This window comes from Polypterus senegalus, chromosome 8 (assembly GCF_016835505.1).
Source record: "Polypterus senegalus isolate Bchr_013 chromosome 8, ASM1683550v1, whole genome shotgun sequence".
In the NCBI taxonomy this organism is placed as follows: domain Eukaryota; kingdom Metazoa; phylum Chordata; class Cladistia; order Polypteriformes; family Polypteridae; genus Polypterus; species Polypterus senegalus.
In genome coordinates this window covers 181,144,124-181,162,192 of record NC_053161.1, presented here as the reverse complement: position 1 = coordinate 181,162,192, position 18,069 = coordinate 181,144,124, and the positions used below count along the sequence as shown (strand labels likewise).

Sequence of the window (18,069 nt, the reverse complement as noted above, 5' to 3'; positions counted from 1 at the left end):
GGTGGTGGGCCTGCACACATGGGGCTCGGCCGGGCACAGCCCGATAAGGCAACATATGTCCCCCTTCCCATGGGTTCACCACCTATGGGAAGGTCCAAGGAGGTCAGGTGCAGTGTGAGTTGGGTGGTGGCCAAAGGCGGGGACGTTGGCGGTCTGATCCTCTGCTACAGAAGCTGGCTCTTGGGACGTGAAATGTCACCTCTCTGAAGGGGAAGGAGCCTGAGCTAGTGCACGAGGTCAAGATATAGTCGGACTCACCTCGACGCACAGCTTGGACTCTGAAACCAATCTCCTTGAGAAGGGTTGGACTTTCTACCACTCTGGAGTTGCCCCCAGTGAGAGGTGCCGAGCGGGTGTGGGCATATTTATTGCCCCCCTACTTGGAGCCTATTCATTGGGCTTTACCCCGGTGAACGAGAGGTAGCCTCCCTCCACCTTTGAGTAGGGGGACCGGTCCTAACTGTTGTTTGTGTGTATGCACCGAACAGCAGTTTGGAGTACCCACCCTTTTTGAAGTACCTGGAGGGGGTGCTAGAGGGCATACCTTCTGGGGACTGCCTCGTTCTGCTGGGAGACTTCAATGATCACGTGGGCAATGACAGAGAGACCTGGAAGAGCGTGATTGGGAGGAATGGACCCCCAGATCTGAACCCGAGCAGTGTTTTGTTATTGGACTTCTGTGCTCATCACGGATTATCCATAACGAACACCATATTCAATCATATGGGTGTTCATATGTGCACTTGGCACGAGAACACCGTAGGCCTCAGTTCGATGATCGACTCTGTGGTCGTGTCGTAGGACCTGCGGCCACATGTGTTGAAGAGATGGGCAGAGCTGTCAACTGATCACCACCTGCTGTTGAATAGGCTTCGATGGTGGGGGAGGATGTCGGTCAGGCCTTGTAGGCCCAAAGGTGTTGTGAGGGTCTGCTGGGAACATCTGGCAGAGTCCCCTGTCAGAAGTAGCTTCAACTCCCACCTCCGGCAGAACTTCGACCACATCCCAAGGGAGGTGGGGGGCATTGAGTCTGAATGGGCCACGTTCCATGCCTCTATTGTTGAGGCGGCTGACCGGAGCTGTAGCCGTAAGGAGGTCGGTACCCGTCGTGGTAGCAATCCCCGAACCCGTTGGTCGACACCGGCGGTGAGGGATGCGATCAAGCTGAAGGAGCGCTACAGGACATTTTTGTTTTGTGGGACTCTGGTGGCAGCTGATCGGTACAGGCAGGCCAAGTTGAATGAGGCTTTGGTGGTTGCTGAGGCAAAAACTCGGGCGTGGGAGAAGTTTGGGGAGGCCATGGAGAACAACTTTCGAATGGCATCAAGGAGATTCTGGTCCACCATCTGGCATCTCAGGAGGGGGAAGCAGTGCAGTGTTAACACTGTATATAGTGGGGATGGTGCACTGCTGACCTCGACTCGAGACGTTGTGGATCGGTGGGGGGAGTACTTTGAACACCTCCTCAATCCCACTAACATGCCTTCCAATGAGGAAGCAGAGCCTGGGAACTCAGAGGAGGACTCCCCCATCTCTGGGACTGAGGTCACCTAGGTACTCAAAAAACTACTTGGTGGCAGGCCCCGGGGGGTGGATGAGATATGCCCAGAGTTCCTCAAGGCTCTGGATGTTGTAGGACTGTCTTGGTTGAAATGCCTCTGCAACATTGCATGGACATCAGGAACAGTGCCTCTGGAGTGGCAGACTGGGGTGGTGGTCTCCCTTTTTAAGAAGGGGGACCGGAGGGTGTGTTCCTACTACAGAGGGATCACACTTCTCAGCCTCCCTGGAAAAGTCTATTCGGGGGGTCCTGGAGAGGAGAGTCCGTCGGAGACTCGAACCTCGGATTCAGGAGGAACAGTTTGGTTTTCGTCCTGGTCGCGGAACAGTGGACCAACTCTACACCCTTAGCAGAGTCCTGAAGGGTAGTTTGCCCAACCAGTCGTTCGACCGTGTCCCTCAAGGAATCCTATGGGAGGTACTCCGAGAGTACGGAGTACTGGACCCCCTGATAAGGGCTGTTCAGTCCCTGCATGATCGGTGTCAGAGCTTGGTCCGCATTGCCGGCAGTAAGTTGAACCCATTTCCAGTGAGAGTTGAACTTTGTCAGGGCTGCCCTTTGTCACCGATTCTGTTCATAACTTTTATGGACAGAATTTCTAGGCGCAACCAGGGCATTGAGGGGATCTAGTTTGATGGACTCAGGATTGGGTCACTGCTTTTTGCAGATGATGTTGTCCTGTTTGCTTCATCACGCCGTGATCTTCAATTCTGTCTGGATCAGTTTGTAGAGGAGTGTGAAGTGGCTGGGATGGGAATCAGCACCTTCAAATCCGAGACCATGGTCCTGAGCCGAAAAAGGGTGGAATGCCCTCTCAGGGTTGGGAGCGAGATCCTGACCGAAGTGGAGGAGTTTAAGTATCTCAGGATCTTGTTCACGAGTGAGGGAAGATAGGAGTGTGAGATCGACAGACGGATTGGTGCGGCATCCGCAGTGATGCTGGCTCTGCATCGGTCTGTTGTGGTGAAAAAGGAGCTGAGCCGTAAGGCAAAGTTCTCAATTTACCAGTCGATCTACGATCATACCCTCACCTATGGTCATGAGCTATGGGTAGTGACCAAAAGAACGAGATTGTGAATACAAGCAGCTGAAATGAGTTTCTTCCGCAGGGTGTCTGGACTTTCCCTTAAAGATAGGGTGAGAGGCTCAGTCATCCGGGAGGGACTCCATGTAGAACTGCTGCTCCTCCGCATCGAGAAGAGTCAGATGAGGTGGCTCAGGCATCTGATCAGGATGCCTCCTGGAAGCCTCCCTGGTGAGGCGTTCCGGGCCCGTCAAACCGGGAAAGACCCAGGACATTCTGGAGGGACTATGGCTCGGCTTGCCCGGGATCACCTTGGGATTCTCCCGGAAGAGCTAGAAGTGGCTGGGGAGGGGGAAGTCTGGGTATCTCTGCTCAAGCTGCTGCCCGTGCAACCCGATCTCAGATAAGTAAAAGAGGATGGATGGATAGATGGATGTGTAAAGTGGGAGTACTTTTCCTTGTGCGTTATTCATCGTCCTGCATTCACAATAGCAGTGTTGTGGTCCACCAGCCAAAGCAGTGTGACTGTGAATGTGAGGCAACGGCCAAAAGAAAGTGGGGCAGTGTTTGGAGTATTTACTACACTGAGCAATAATGACGGAAAGATACGTGTCAGAAAGCCGTACGTTATTAAGGCAACACCACAAACCTGGTAGAACACATGGAAGTCAGACACATTGCTGAACTCGAAGAGATCAGAAGAGAGCACTCAGGCTAAAGAGACTGGCATAGGTGCCAAAGGGCCATAGTGGACTCTTAAAAATGCCTTCCAGAAAGGCAAGCAGTACCCAGGAACGTTAGTACTGTAAACTGATGTGGGGATCTTGAAAATGTTTGACTAGACAGAAAACAATGTCTGCTTTTAGTGAGGAGTAAATTAGTTATAGCTTGATGAATTGATATTGAACACATTTTTAAAATCTATATATTTATAAGGTCCATTTGGTTTTTAAAAAAAAAAATCTCTATTAGCTTTATTCCACTAGGACTGTAAAAACCGCTCTAATCGGCAGTCTCGAGTGTTTCCCCAGCAACTCCTGCAGGCATGCCCAGTAATAATGACATCTCTAGTTTTTTACAGCCCAAGTTTTGCACGCTCTTGCCAGTGATACAAGCAGTGATGTTGGGGAGCCTTTAATCAGCAGTAATGATGAAGTGAATCTGTCTTCAGGAAGTGTACCTGAAACAGACAGGGAGATCGAAAACAATTTTGATGAATCCAAAAGTCACACTCGCTTGGTGTTTGTATTATTATTATACTTTTTACACTTTACACTGTGTACATTAGGTTTTGCGCATTTTACAGTAAAAAAATTTTGTTGAGCAAAAAAATGTGTTTTACATATTTTAAACAAAATAATAAAAAAAAAAACACATGCAACACTAATGCTTGTTGTTCTTCCACAGATCGTTTGCAGGAACTGAACACATTTAATAATTTCTGTTAATAAACAAGTAAACAAGTCTGATCATTTGCACTATATGTAATAGTCTACTAATGCAAAGTGTTTAAAATGTGACTTTGATGTCCACACACACTAAATTTTTATAGAGGATCAACCATTCCTGCAAGATGACACTCGAACTGCATCAGTGTTGGTATCAGCATCGCCAATGCTGGCCTCACTATCACCTGGTATCGGATCAAAAGGAAAACCAACCGCATCAGCCATCACTAGTTTTCAGATATAAATACTGACGAGCAGGTTTTCAACTTGAATAATGAATTTTGGCTACCAATAGTCAAGAGTTTTGAAAACTTATTTATAGACAGAGAGATAATGAATAGCAGACGACAGGTCAGTGTATGGAATGACAATCAACCAGTCTTTATTTTGGAAAGCTTTGTCAACAGCAGTGTAGGACAGACTGACTTTGCCATTTTTAACATGGCTAGAACACAAGTCCTGTTTTAAAATGCTGCTGCCAGACACATATTGCCAGCTAAAACCTCTGTTTCCATGGCCGAGCCCCTCGCCTGAATGCAGTCTTCATATCTTACCTGATAAGACAATCAATACCAGACCATGTTAACATGCAGGGGTGTCTCCCAGAAGCACAACGTGGACACTCCAGTTCAAACAAAGGACCATAAATCAAGGAATAACACTGATGGACAGCACTTTGCACCAGTGGTCAGTCAAGAGGTTGGACTTATTCAAACTCAAGAAACAAATCTCAAGATCTCTATTCCTTCCTTTAAAAACCCTTCTAAGACACAGATCATCTCATTAAGCTTACAACTCTCAGCCTGACTATAACTTTGGCTGTCCATAGCTTACAGGGTTTGGCAATAACAGATGATGGAGCATCCGCTTTACTCCGAGAGGCAACTGTGCTCAATTGGAAAGGTGGAAGATTTGTCTGCACTGGAGATGGAGGAGGGTGACATGAGCCCAAACTTTGCAGAAGAATAGCTAGTGCACAAGCCAAGATGGTATCTTAAAGGCCACACAATAATCTTGCTTGATATGGCAAATAACTAATCACAAATTTTTTAGAAGACATGGCGATAGTAGCAACCTACAGGACTGACATGGACTGTGGAACCTCAAAAGAAACTTCAGAAAATGTTACCATGACGAAAAAAGAGACAAGTTCCTAAGAACAAAAGAAAACATGCGGAAGATCTTTCCATGTGTTTGGAGGAGGCCAACAAAGAAAGGAACAAAACCTCACTCATGTAAAAATATAAGTACACCTGTTTTGATCCTGAGAACTATTGAGTGTGATTTAATTGACTAAACACAGCAGCTAATGTATTATGGTACTGATGACACTAAAACTGAAGGTAATAACCTTGTGAAGGATCATTTCTTTCTGTTAAACGTTCCTCCCTAAACTCAGACAAAGTGCAGAGCCACATCTCACTGTAGCAGACACAAACTGCTGGGCCGGTGAGGCAGTGTAGACAAGCTGTGAGCAAATGAATGCCACTGCGCAGGCAACAGAAACTTTATAACAAGATAAAGAATGCAGCAATCTGAACCACTGGAACTGAGAGGGAAAAAGAAAAAAAAAATAATTAGAATTTATAAGTTATGTGCCTTTATCTACAGGAGAGAAAAAGTTCAATTAATCTAATGCAGTTTTATGTTTGTGTCTGTTATTATCCGTTATCTAACATCATTATCTATATTTGCATATATCCATCTTATATTATCCTTATGCTATAAATAAAGTCTATTATTTTGTGTATTGCAGCAAGAATGTTTGGGTTATCTGTGTAATAAGTCTATTACTACGGCAACAACAGAGGCAGTGAGGGTGTTTAATGTAGAATTTCACTGATTTATGGCAATCATTCATAACTTACACAGATCTCTTCATATTTCAGGTTTCCCAGCTGGAAAGTGAAAGAGAGAGGCCTCACTAAACTTACATTAATTTGGTGTCCCTTTGTGGCCATGTTGTTAATTGTTTTAATTAATTACCAAAGACAAAACTGATAATTAACTGAGTGATCAATTAACATTTCCTACAGCAGACAACATCAAAAGGCGCTTTACAGAAATTACAAAACAGGAACAAGAACTGAACTGCTCAGTACCACAGAGTCAACACAGCAAATAAAGAAAATACAAGTTTAGGTATGAAACAACGTGTGGCTACAACAGGAACTTACGTGTGTCCAGTCCTTGATGTTTCACATTAATCCACTCCATTGTTTTTTATAAAACAAACGTTTACTTTCCACAGTGAAAATGAAACCTAAGACAGACACGGTAAGAAAACGGAGTATGTTAACAACCTTATCAATCCACACAAAAACACATGCAATAACTTCCTATTTCCAACAATTCCCACTACCCAGCACCCCTTCTTTAAAGTAACAAAACCCAATTAGAACTGAATAATTATCTAGCCCATTCTTAATATATAAATTAATCATGAACTACAGAATAAATTGAACATATTTTCATATTAACTGAAACGAAAAACATTAATATAGAACTTGGCTCAGACAACGTGTATAACAGAGGCATTAGGCGTCAGCAGAGGGTTTACAAAATAAACTGCCTGAACAAAGGGCACTTGATGACAAGGGACAGCAGCTAAATGGTTTAAGACTTAATGAACATTAAAATCTCTGAAACAGAATTGTATTGCAATTTTTAATAACTGGAAACAAGTTTCACATTTATCAGTTTCATCTTGTGAAAGTAAACGTTCCACACAAACATACAACATCATAAAGAGTTTTATAATTACAACAGTGATAAACTCCTGTTTAATAGCTGCACCTCCAAGTACAGAGACGTTGGCATTGTGGAGGTCTCATCTGCCTCAGTCTTCCTTAGAGCTCGATTGTCTGGATATGTGAGATCCTGACAGACCAGTTTGCTATGGGTAATCATCAGTGGTGGGGCAGGACAAAGAACATCTCATTATTGGGTATTGCCCAGAAAAGGGATGCTAGTCCTGACAGTGGTGTTCACATAAGAGTGACACAAAGGGGTGACCCACACAGCCTGGCTGGGCTCTGCATGATTCAGTTACATGTAGCAATCAACAAATTGGACTTAGCCTCCACCTCACCACCAAAGTCCAGTGCAAAACAAACTGGGATGAAAACCAGAGTACCTGTACAGGTCAGGAAATAGCTATCGACCATCATAGGGTCCACTCACATTCAAGACCACGACCAAAACTAAGATAAGTCAGACTTGCCAGGCCACTAAACCTGAGCATCTTTAGAGAAGCAGAGGAAATAAGAATAAAAGAGCAGACATGGAAACTGAATAGATACTAAAAAACAGGCTGAGATTCAAATTCATTCTGACAGAACTGTAAGGCAGTAACACGAACCACAAATCTCTATTAACTTCTCTAATGCTCACTAACAGACATTAGTGGCTTAGCTCTAGCAATGAAACATGAGAGTTTGTCATATTTCATAACAATTAAAAGAAAAAAAAAACACTTTTATATAATTGTTCATTTAAACAATGCATGGATTTTAAAAAGCAACATCCAGTGCTGCCACGATAGGCCACGTTAACACTAGAATTACCAGAGCCTACGAAAAAACTCGTAATTCCGTCCCACCTTAAACTGCTTCTTAAATCCCTTCACACCTCTCCTCCAGCGTCCTTTGTCTTCTAAATGTGCTGATAAAGAGAAGCTTGGAGCAGCCGGCTATTCCATCCCCCCACCAATTTAGAACGTGCATGAACCTCTCCCAGCTCATGCCTTGATTGAGTATCTGGGAGTGAAGTGGAGTTTTAGAGTGGAAATAATAGATCGTTGTTTGGAACACACGCATTTCATGTCTGTTCCGTTTCTACAGTAATCTGTGTCAACACATTGTTAAAACAGAAACGTTTTTTATATTCTAGTAGTAGATATATAATGTATGAAGCCTGAAGTCCAAATAGCAAAGAAACATTTTCACAAGAATAACACAATTGCCTTTTATTCAAAAATATAACTGCAGAAACAAAAAGCCGCCTTAACATGCGACATTGACAACAGTTTATTGTAACTGCCTCCGTGGTTCAATAGACTCAGCCCCCGCTTGGGAATCAAGAGGTCACGAGTTCGATCCTGCGCCCCTCCATTTTGAGAAGTAAACTGCTCTTAGTCTTACTGTTTTAGAATAAAAGCATACATTTGATTTCAGTCTGTAACAGCCGGTGCAATTTATGATCCTTGTAAAGGTTAGCTTTTTTTTTTAATTCACTTTTCATTCTCTCAGTTGCGTTCAGAATCAATCCATACAACCCCATCTGACACGGCTGTTTTCACTAAAGACGCGCTATAGCTCTGCAGTGTACCACGATGCATACTAACGCCAAACCATAGCCCCCATCCCCGGGTTCTGACACACAAACGCTGGCGAAGCTGCCTTCTTCGTATCTCACCGTCACTTGCTTTTCTTTTTATTCAGTTTTATTGAGTGTCCCTGCCAGTCCCCGCATGTTGCTGTATGCTGTTTCTTTTGTACTCCAGGACATGCAGAGGAAAGAATGGTAAAGACCAGTAACTTCGCGCTATATGCAATCATCAGACACTCCCCATCTGCCCGTGTCGCTCAAACATAGGAACATATATTGGTGTAAAAGTATAACAAAAGTGCACTTTTATTCAAGTGCACTTTTTCCATCACCTTTTCCTGTAAGAAGCAATGTACACACTTCTCTCTATGCTGTGGTTTCTATTACACACTTGAAAGAAAGAGACAATACATGTGAAAATATCCAGCATACAGCAACATGCGGGGACTGGCAGGAACAACCAATAAAACTGAATAAAAAGAAAATCAAGTGACGGTGAGATACGAAGAAGGCAGCTTCGCCAGCGTCTGTGTGTCAGAACCCTTTTTTGGTGCGTTAGTATGCATCATGTTACAGCACAGAGCTATAGCGCGTCTGTATTTTGTTTCTTTTGTACTCCAGGGCATGCAGAGGAGAGAATGGTAAAGAGCAATAAGTTTGGCGCTATATGCAATCATCAGACACTCCCCATCTGCCCGTTGTTTTGTTATACTTTTCAATACTTTTATACTGCTCAAACGGGCATGCTCAAAAATACACGTAATGCCACGAAAAGTGCACGCAGACACTTCATTTCGCAAACAAAACAAGTGCACTTTTATTTAAAACTACCTGTATAACTGAAGAAAAAAAGAAAGCAAGTTACAGTAGGCGATTGATACGACAGCTTGCATGGTGCAATGCTAAGAAGTGCAGATTTTCATTCCGGCTTATATAAAATCATTACATTCAAATATTAACAGTTCCCACACACCCAAGGACCGTCCTTCCTACATTTACACACGTGTACTTGTTGCCGTGTACACACCTCTCTGTGCTATGGTTTCTATTACACTGAATGAGCACCTGACACTGTACTTTCTTCCCTGGGGGAAGGTCCCGCATCAGAGAATTTCCAGTTCCTGCATAAATTCACACCCGATCTGACGCTGTTCGTTTTCAAATAATATTGCATTAGTGCGATTATATTTTCACATGTATTGTGTCTTTCTTTCAGGTGTGTAATAGAAACCACAGCATAGAGAGAAGTGTGTACATTGCTTCTTACAGGAAAAGGCGATGGAAAAAGTGCACTTGAATAAAAGTGCACTTTTGTTATACTTTTACACCAATATATGTTCCTGTGTTTGAACGACACGGGCAGATGGGGAGTGTCTGATGATTGCATATAGCGCCGAAGTTACTGCTCTTTACCATTCTTTCCTCTGCATGTCCTGGAGTACAAAAGAAACAGCATACAGCAACATGTGGGGACTGGCAGGAACACTCAATAAAACTGAATAAAAAGAAAAGCAAGTGACGGTAAGATACGAAGAAGGCAGCTTCGCCAGCGTTTGTGTGTCAGAACCCGGGGATGGGTTGGGGTTTGGCGTTAGTATGCATCGTGGTACACTGCAGAGCTATAGCGCGTCTTTAGTGAAAACAGCCGTGTCAGATGGGGTTGTATGGATTGATTCTGAACGCACTGAGAGAATGAAAAGTGAATTAAAAAAAAAGCTAACCTTTACAAGGATCATAAATTGCACCGGCTGTTACAGACTGAAATCAAATGTATGCTTATATTCTAAAACAGTAAGACTAAGAGCAGTTTACTTCTCAAAATGGAGGGGCGCAGGATCGAACTCGTGACCTCTTGATTCCCAAGCGGGGGCTGAGTCTATTGAACCACGGAGGCAGTTACAATAAACTGTTGTCAATGTCGCATGTTAAGGCGGCTTTTTGTTTCTGCAGTTATATTTTTGAATAAAAGCGCAATTGTGTTATTCTTGTGAAAATGTTTCTTTGCTATTTGGACTTCAGGCTTCATACATTATATATCTACTACTAGAATATAAAAAACGTTTCTGTTTTAACAATGTGTTGACACAGATTACTGTAGAAACGGAACAGACATGAAATGCGTGTGTTCCAAACAACGATCTATTATTTCCACTCTAAAACTCCACTTCACTCCCAGATACTCAATCAAGGCATGAGCTGGGAGAAGTTCGTGCATATTCTAAATTGGTGGGTGGATGGAATAGCCGGCTGCTCCAAGCTTCTCTTTATCAGCACATTTAGAAGACAAAGGATGCTGGCGGAGAGGTGTGAAGGGATTTAAGAAGCAGTTTAAGGTGGGACGGAATTACGAGTTTTTTCGTAGGCTCTGGTAATTCTAGTGTTAATCAACAACAAAGAAAACCAAACACGGGTGCCGATATTTCTTTTTTTTTTTCTCTAGATGACTTGGATAACCGAAGTGGTGAGGAAGGTTTGACTCACATACCTGTGGCAGCAACTGCCAGACCTGCACTCTTGGTCTCACAGAGTGCCTGATCTAATCGCTGGACTCCCAGCAGAGCTACAGAGTGCACGCTGAGGAAAAACAGCAGGTGTCCGACTCCAGAACAAGAGAAGGCGGCACAGACTGTAGCTGCCTTCGGTCATCATGAGCAATGTAAAATCAAACACTGGTCAGGTGCCCAAGGGAATATAAACTCGGCAGTCTCATGTGCATCAGTGAGACGAGACTTAGAACTGACACCGGACTCTGTGGGTGCACTGGATGGATTTAAAATTGTGCATAAGGACAGCAGCAGGAATAAAAGTGATAGGAAGAAAGAAGGTGGACTTGCCATTGTTGTGAATGAAAAATGGTGCAACTCTGGACACATTACTATTAAAGCACCAGACCTGAATGGAGTGCCTCAGGGTGGGGGGTGGGGGCTTACAATCTTCATTATATGCCGATAGAGTTTTCACACGCCATTGTGCTGATAGTTTGCATCACCCTTCGGCAGATGCGGCAATCACAACAGACACAGTATATTCTGTAATAAGCAAACTCTACTGACCATCCCCGTGCTTTCATCACAATTTCTGGGGTGTCTGACCCGGTTTCACTTTCCTGCACCCTCACTGATTTTTAACTAGTTTGTGGAATGTACAACAAAGGAAAACAAGACCCTGGACTTGCTGTGCGCCAGTGTTAAAGGGGCATATAACTCTGGTGCTTTGCCACCTTTATGCCAATCAGACCATAATCTGTTACAGCTCATACCCACATATAAACTCATTTACAAGTAGCTGCCAATCACCAGCAGGACCATTCAGGAATGAATAACAAAAGGTGGAGGATGATCTGAAGGATGTCTTCGAGAATGCCGAGTGGGATGTGCTTTGTGATCACACAGCCAGGACACGGAGGGTCTCAGCCACTGGATCACAAACTACATCATGTTTTCTGTGGATAGCACAGTCCTCGCAAAGGCAGTGTGTGGTTTCCCCAAAAACAAATGATGGATCACAAAAAACCTGAAAGGCAGCTGAATATGAAGAAGAAAGCCTGTAGGTCTGGAGAGAAGGATGAAATCAAGGTGGTGCAGTCAGAGGTGAAACAACAGCTTTGTGAGAAAGCCCACTACAAAAAGACAAACGTGACCACAGGTTACAACACATGAAGGAAGTGTGGAAAGGGGTGAGGATCATCACTGGCTGTAGTAAAACATGCAGAGGAAGGGAACAAGAGCAGAGCTAATGTACTGAAGCAGATCTTCAACAGGTTTGACTCATTCCTGCCAGTCCAGTCCTCCACAAACACTGCAGGCCTCTGTGTGCTCTGCAACTCAACATCAGTAACACAAAAGAGCTCAAATCAAAAATCACAATTTATTTATAAAGCACAATTTAAAAAACACTAAGTGTAAACCGATGTGCTGTACAATAAAAATCAAAAAATATCAATAGTAAATCAATAAACAAAAAACAAACAAACATTACATAAATACTAAAACAACTAAGTTAAAAGGAACCACTTAGCAGATAAACAATTAACAGAAAAACACATTCATCCATCCATCCTCTTCCGCTTATCCAAGATCGGGTCGCAGGGGCAGCAGCTTGAGCAGAGAGGCCCAGACTTCCCTCTTCCCGGTCACTTCTTCTAGCCCTTCCGGGAGAATCCCAAGGCGTTCTCAGGCCAGCCAGGAGACATAATCCCTACAGCGTGTCCTGGGTCCTCCCCGGCATCTTCTTCCGGTTGGACGTGCCCAGAACACCTCACCAGGGAGGCGACCAGGATGCATCCTGTTTAGATGCCTGAGCCACCTCATCTGACTCCTCTCGAAATAGAGGAGCAGCGGCTCTACTCTGAAGCCATCCCGGATGACTGAGCTTCTCACCCTATCTTTAAGGGAAAGCCCAGACACCCTGTGGAAAAAGCTCATTTCAGCCAATTGTATTTGCGATCTCGTTCTTTCGGTCACTACCCATAGCTCATGACCATAGGTGAGGGTAGGAACGTAGATCGACTGGTCCTTTTTCACCACGACAGACCGATGCAGTGTCCGAATCACTGTGGACGCCACACCGATCCGCCTGTCGATCTCACGCTCCATTCTTCCCTCACTCGTGAACAAGACCCCGAGATACTTGAACTGCTCCACTTGGGGTAGGATCTCACCCCCAACCCTGAGAGGGCATTTAACCCTTTTCTGGCTGAGGAACATGGTCTTGGATTTGGAGGTGCTGATTCTCATCCCAGCCGCTTCACACTCAGCTGCGAACCAATCCAGAGACAGCTAAGGATCACGGCCTAATGAAGCAAACAGGACAACATCATCTGCAAAAAGCAGTGACCCAATCCTGAGTCCGCCAAACCAGACCCCTTCAACACCCTGGCTGCGCCTAGAAATTGACCCCCTCAATACCCTGGCTGCACCTAGAAATTCTGTCCATAAAAGTTATGAACAGAATCGGTGACAAAGGGCAGCCCTGGCAGAGTCCAGCTCTCACTGGAAATGGGCTCTACTTATTGCCGACAATGCGGACCAAGCTCTGACACCGGTTGTACAGGAACCGAACGGCTCTTATCAGGGGGTCCAGTACCCCATACTCCTGGAGCACCCCCCACAGGATTTCCCGAGGGACACGGTCGAATGCCTTTTCCAAGTCCACAAAACAAATGTAGAGTGGTTGGGCAAACTCCCATGCACACTCCAGTATTCTGCTAAGGGTGTAGAGCTGGTCCACGACCAGGACGAAAACCACACTGTTCCTCCTGAATCCAAGGTTCGACTGTCTGACGGACCTTCCTCTCCAAAACCCCAAAATAGACTTTTCCAGGGAGGCTGAGGAGTGTGATCCCTCTGTAGTTGGAACACACCCTCCGGGCCCCTTTTTTAAAGAGGGGGAACACCACCCCGGTCTGCCAATCCAGAGGCACTGTCCCCGATGTCCATGCGATGTTGCAGAAACGTGTCAACCAAGACAGTCCTACAACATCCAGAGCCTTGAGGAACTCCGGGCATATCTCATCCACCCCTGGGGCCCTGCCACCAAGGAGTTTTTTGACCACCTTGGTGACCTCAGCCCCAGAGATGGGGGAGCCCATCTCTGAGTCCCCAGGCTCTGCTTCTTCATTGGAAGGCATGTTAGTGGGATTGAGGAGGTCTTCGAAGTACTCCCCCCACCGACCCACAACGTCCCGAGTCGAGGTCAGCTGTGCACCATCCCCACTATATACAGTGTTGACAGTGCACCGCTTCCCCCTCTTGAGATGCTGGACGGTGGACCAGAATCTCCTCAAAGCCGTTCGAAAGTCGTTCTCCATGGCCTCTCCAAACTCCTCCCATGACTGAGATTTTTTGGACAGTTGGGAGACAAAGTCAGAGAGTAGAGATTGCGTTGGTGCGGACATGTGCAGAGGAGAGATGCTGGGTATATTTGGAGAAGGATGCCAAGGATAGAGCTGCCAGGGAAGAGGAAACTAGGAAGGCCCAAGAGAAGGTTTATGGATGTGGTGAGAGAATACATTCAGGTGATGGTATAACAGAACAAGATGGAGAGGACAGAAAGATATGGAAGAAGATGATCTGCTGTATCACCCCCTAACGTGAGCAGCCAAAAGAAGAATTTTGCAAAACCCAGCTAATGAGCCGAGATGATTCCTGACAGCCCCATCAGAAGCTATTTGTCCAAATAGTCTTACTCTGATTGAGATTCAAAAAATCCAATGTTTGACATCATTATAACATTTATGCAGTGAATTTAAGGACCCCTTAGTCATAGCAAAAATCATCGCAAAAATGAAATGCAATATTTGCGAAATTTGAACACAAGAGGTATTAAATACAAAGAAAACAAAAAAGGACCCAGAATAGACCCCTGTGGAACATCATATTTCAAACAAGCAGTAGAGGTAAAGACAGACTTGTTACCAACTGAAAAAGTCCTATTAATGAAATAAGATTTGAACCAAGCTAGTGCACCCCCTCGGATTCCTAGCCACTTATCCAGCCTTGACGATATGTTGTGATTGATGGTATCAAAGGCTGCAGTCAAATCCAAAAGCACTAAAACTGTCGAGACCCCAGAGTCAGCTGAAAGTAAAGTATTATTAACAACCCTGAGTAAAGCTGTTTCAGTGCTGTTGTAGGTTTTTTAAAACGGACTGAAAAACTTCTTGACCACCATTACAATCCAAAAAGATCTGAAGCTGCTGCAAAACAACTTTCTCAAGTATTTTAGATAGGAAAGGTAGTCGAGAAATTGGTCTAAAATTATTGAAGTCATCCTTATTAAGGTTTGGTTTTTCAGTATGGGCTTAACCACTGCATGTTTAAAATAGACAGGGATAGTGCAAAGGTACGAGATAAATTAATAATATGGAATATATATGGTGCGAGTGTATTTAACGATCCTCTCCATAACCGTATTAGAATAATATCTCGACAAAAAGTAACCTTAAATGCATTTATAATGTTTCTAAACGAAGGAGACACTGGTTCAAACTGGTCTAGCACGGCATTACAGTAAAGAGGAGCTGCTGGTGGACTTCAGGCCAGCCAAAGACCCTCCAAGACCAATCGCCATTAGGGAGGAGAACACAGAAATGTGCAGAGCTACGAGTACCTGGGGGTTCACATAAACAACAAACCGGACTGGTCTGATAACACAGTGGCGCAAGTTAAGAAGGGCCACCGCACACCGAACAGCCTAAAGAGACTCCGGGCTTTTGATGTAGAAAGCAAGTTGCTTCTGGGTGCTTAAAAATAAAAACGGGACTTGACTCGTAAAGTGAATCAGAGACACAAACACTTATGAACGGCAACAGCACCAGGGTTGGCGTTCACAGGAGGATTCACAAAGTTCGCTATGGGGCTGAAGAACACGAACGTGCTGCGCGCCTCACTCTCAAGTCGCGAGCGGTAGTCCAAGTGGAGCGAATTAAAACTCAGACGTCCGTAAAGTGCGCCCCCAAACTCAGATTACATACCCTCTGTCTGTCGGCGATGGAGAACTTTCTAACCTCGTTGAAAATCCCGCCTCACTCCACAACAGTCTTTCTATCGTGCAGTTGTCGCTACAATGCGGTGAGACAGCGTGGCTTCAGTAACCGTCGCCCTGGATGACGTCAGCCGTACGAGACCATAACTACACGTGACAGTTTGGTAAACAGTTGAAGGACAAATTAAAATGTCGACTGTGCGCCGGGAAACTTAACCTCTGTTCTATCTAATCACGCCATCTGTCGAGGAGGTCAGTCTAGGATTACTATGCATGTTCACAACCTTTTGATTACGAATACTTAGGGATGGGCGGAAGGTCAAAAGACTTGAGATTTATGCGTGTGCGTGCAACTTTCAACTGTCTCAGAGCGCTCAGGACTCTGATCGCGAGTTTACAGCATGGAGCAAATAAATTAATAAAGGAGCCGCAGCGAGTCCCCCGAGTCACGTTAATGCGCCGATGACTGTTAAAACTGAACTGGCGACGGTCGTTTAGTCGTTAGATGAAAATACCGCAAATGTTAAAGCTAAACTTATAAAAATGGTCAGATAAAATTTTAACTACTGTAGCAAACGGCATTTGCAAAACTAAATAATTTGAGAAAATGCATTTATACATAATCCATATATACTTGCCATAATCCGTGAGTATACAAGTTTCTGCATAGTTAAATGAAAATGTGTGCGTGTAATGTATAACAACAAAAAAAAAAAAAAAAAACAAGACTCAGAACCTTTGCTGATTTACTGACTAGGCTTCTGGATTGTGTATTGAGCTTTAGTAATTTGATTAGTTGCTTTCCTGGCTTTAACCTCGACTCGTTTAAGATTTAGATTATTTTAATTTTATATCCTGGTCCTTTTGAAACTCTGTTTCTCAGAATGTGCCCTTCTCTTTTTTGGCATAACATACATAATAAGAATTAAGAAACAGAACCTTCTAATCTTAGGCGGTGGTTCATTTCCCAGAAAGGAGTGGCTTGCTCTCTGCAGATGAGGGAAATGCATGACGCAGGTGGAAACGTTTAGACATCCTGGGCTCTGGTTCATATGTAAGGTGAGGTGACTGCATGATTCTGAAATCATTCTTACAAACGATGGTGTTGTAAAAAGGAAGTTAGATGTTTGTGAAAAGCTTCTATCGGGTCATCTTACCAGTTTACATCTCCATCATTGCCCTTTGAGTAGGAGTTACGGGTATTAAATGAAAGTCTAACACTTTATTACGATGCCTACTGCTTCTCTGGATTGAAAAGGGCCAATTCAGAGTAGTTTAGGAATCAAGTGAAGAGACAGTGAGTAAGTCAGTATGTTACACTTTTTCCTCAGTAAATACATTTGAAGCAAACCCGTGTTTTACAAAAGTTTCAAACATAGATTGTAGAACTCACTGAATAAATTTTAAACAGTAAGTGAACAGCCACAATCATATGACAAATGATTAATTACATTTTTAAAACTACTACTGACAAATCCTGAAACTGAGTACAGCAGTTTCTATTTGGAGTATCATGTTTCATTAGTAAGGGTTACCCAGTAAATAAATTGTACTTGCCTGTACTGTCACATCACAAAAATGTCTCATTCTCTTTCCCTTCAAGTAAACTGTGTCCTTTTATGTGACACATCAACAACTGTAGAAATTCCCTTTTTGGGCCACCTGCATCAATTCCATCTTCATTTATATCATAATCATCTGTGAATGTCACCAGCATTGTGTAAGTCAGATCATAGGACTGTCTCTTAAATCCACACAGGGCTCCTTCCCAAAGATCTCCTCTGTTTATATTGAATATTGAAACTTTATTAGGTCGTATTTGTATGGGCAGATCAGACAAAATTGCTTTCACATCAAATGATGGATCTTTAATACTTTAATAAAAAAAAAATTACAATTATGGGTTGCATTTACTAATACATTCATCAGCCTACAGCAATCATGCATGTGTGGACATCCGCATGTGATTAATATTGAAAAATACTGTCCAATAAGAAAGAATTTTCATGGTGGTGTCAAACTGCCATTCCCAAATGAAAACCTGTGATAGCTGATTTACACAAAAGTCAGTTTACAACAGTTTCATGAAATTGCTTTTCACTAATTGGGACTGAAATCTAAAGAGGAAAAATTCATATTTGATTCTCTGAACATAACCACATTTATTTGTAGAATGCAGTGTTTTTGCTGTATTTTGGTAACACATTTACTACTATTGAAAT

General features: G+C 43.7%; 1 long non-coding RNA gene across 1 annotated transcript; it reads right to left on the bottom strand.

Moving 5' to 3' along the window:
• Positions 1-3,345: 3,345 nt before the first annotated feature.
• Positions 3,346-15,955, bottom strand: LOC120533566. The gene is made up of 3 exons (XR_005634539.1): positions 15,837-15,955; positions 6,211-6,296; positions 3,346-3,765 (listed from the first exon to the last, which is right to left on the bottom strand). It is a non-coding gene; the product is annotated as an uncharacterized LOC120533566 (long non-coding RNA).
• Positions 15,956-18,069: the final 2,114 nt, after the last annotated feature.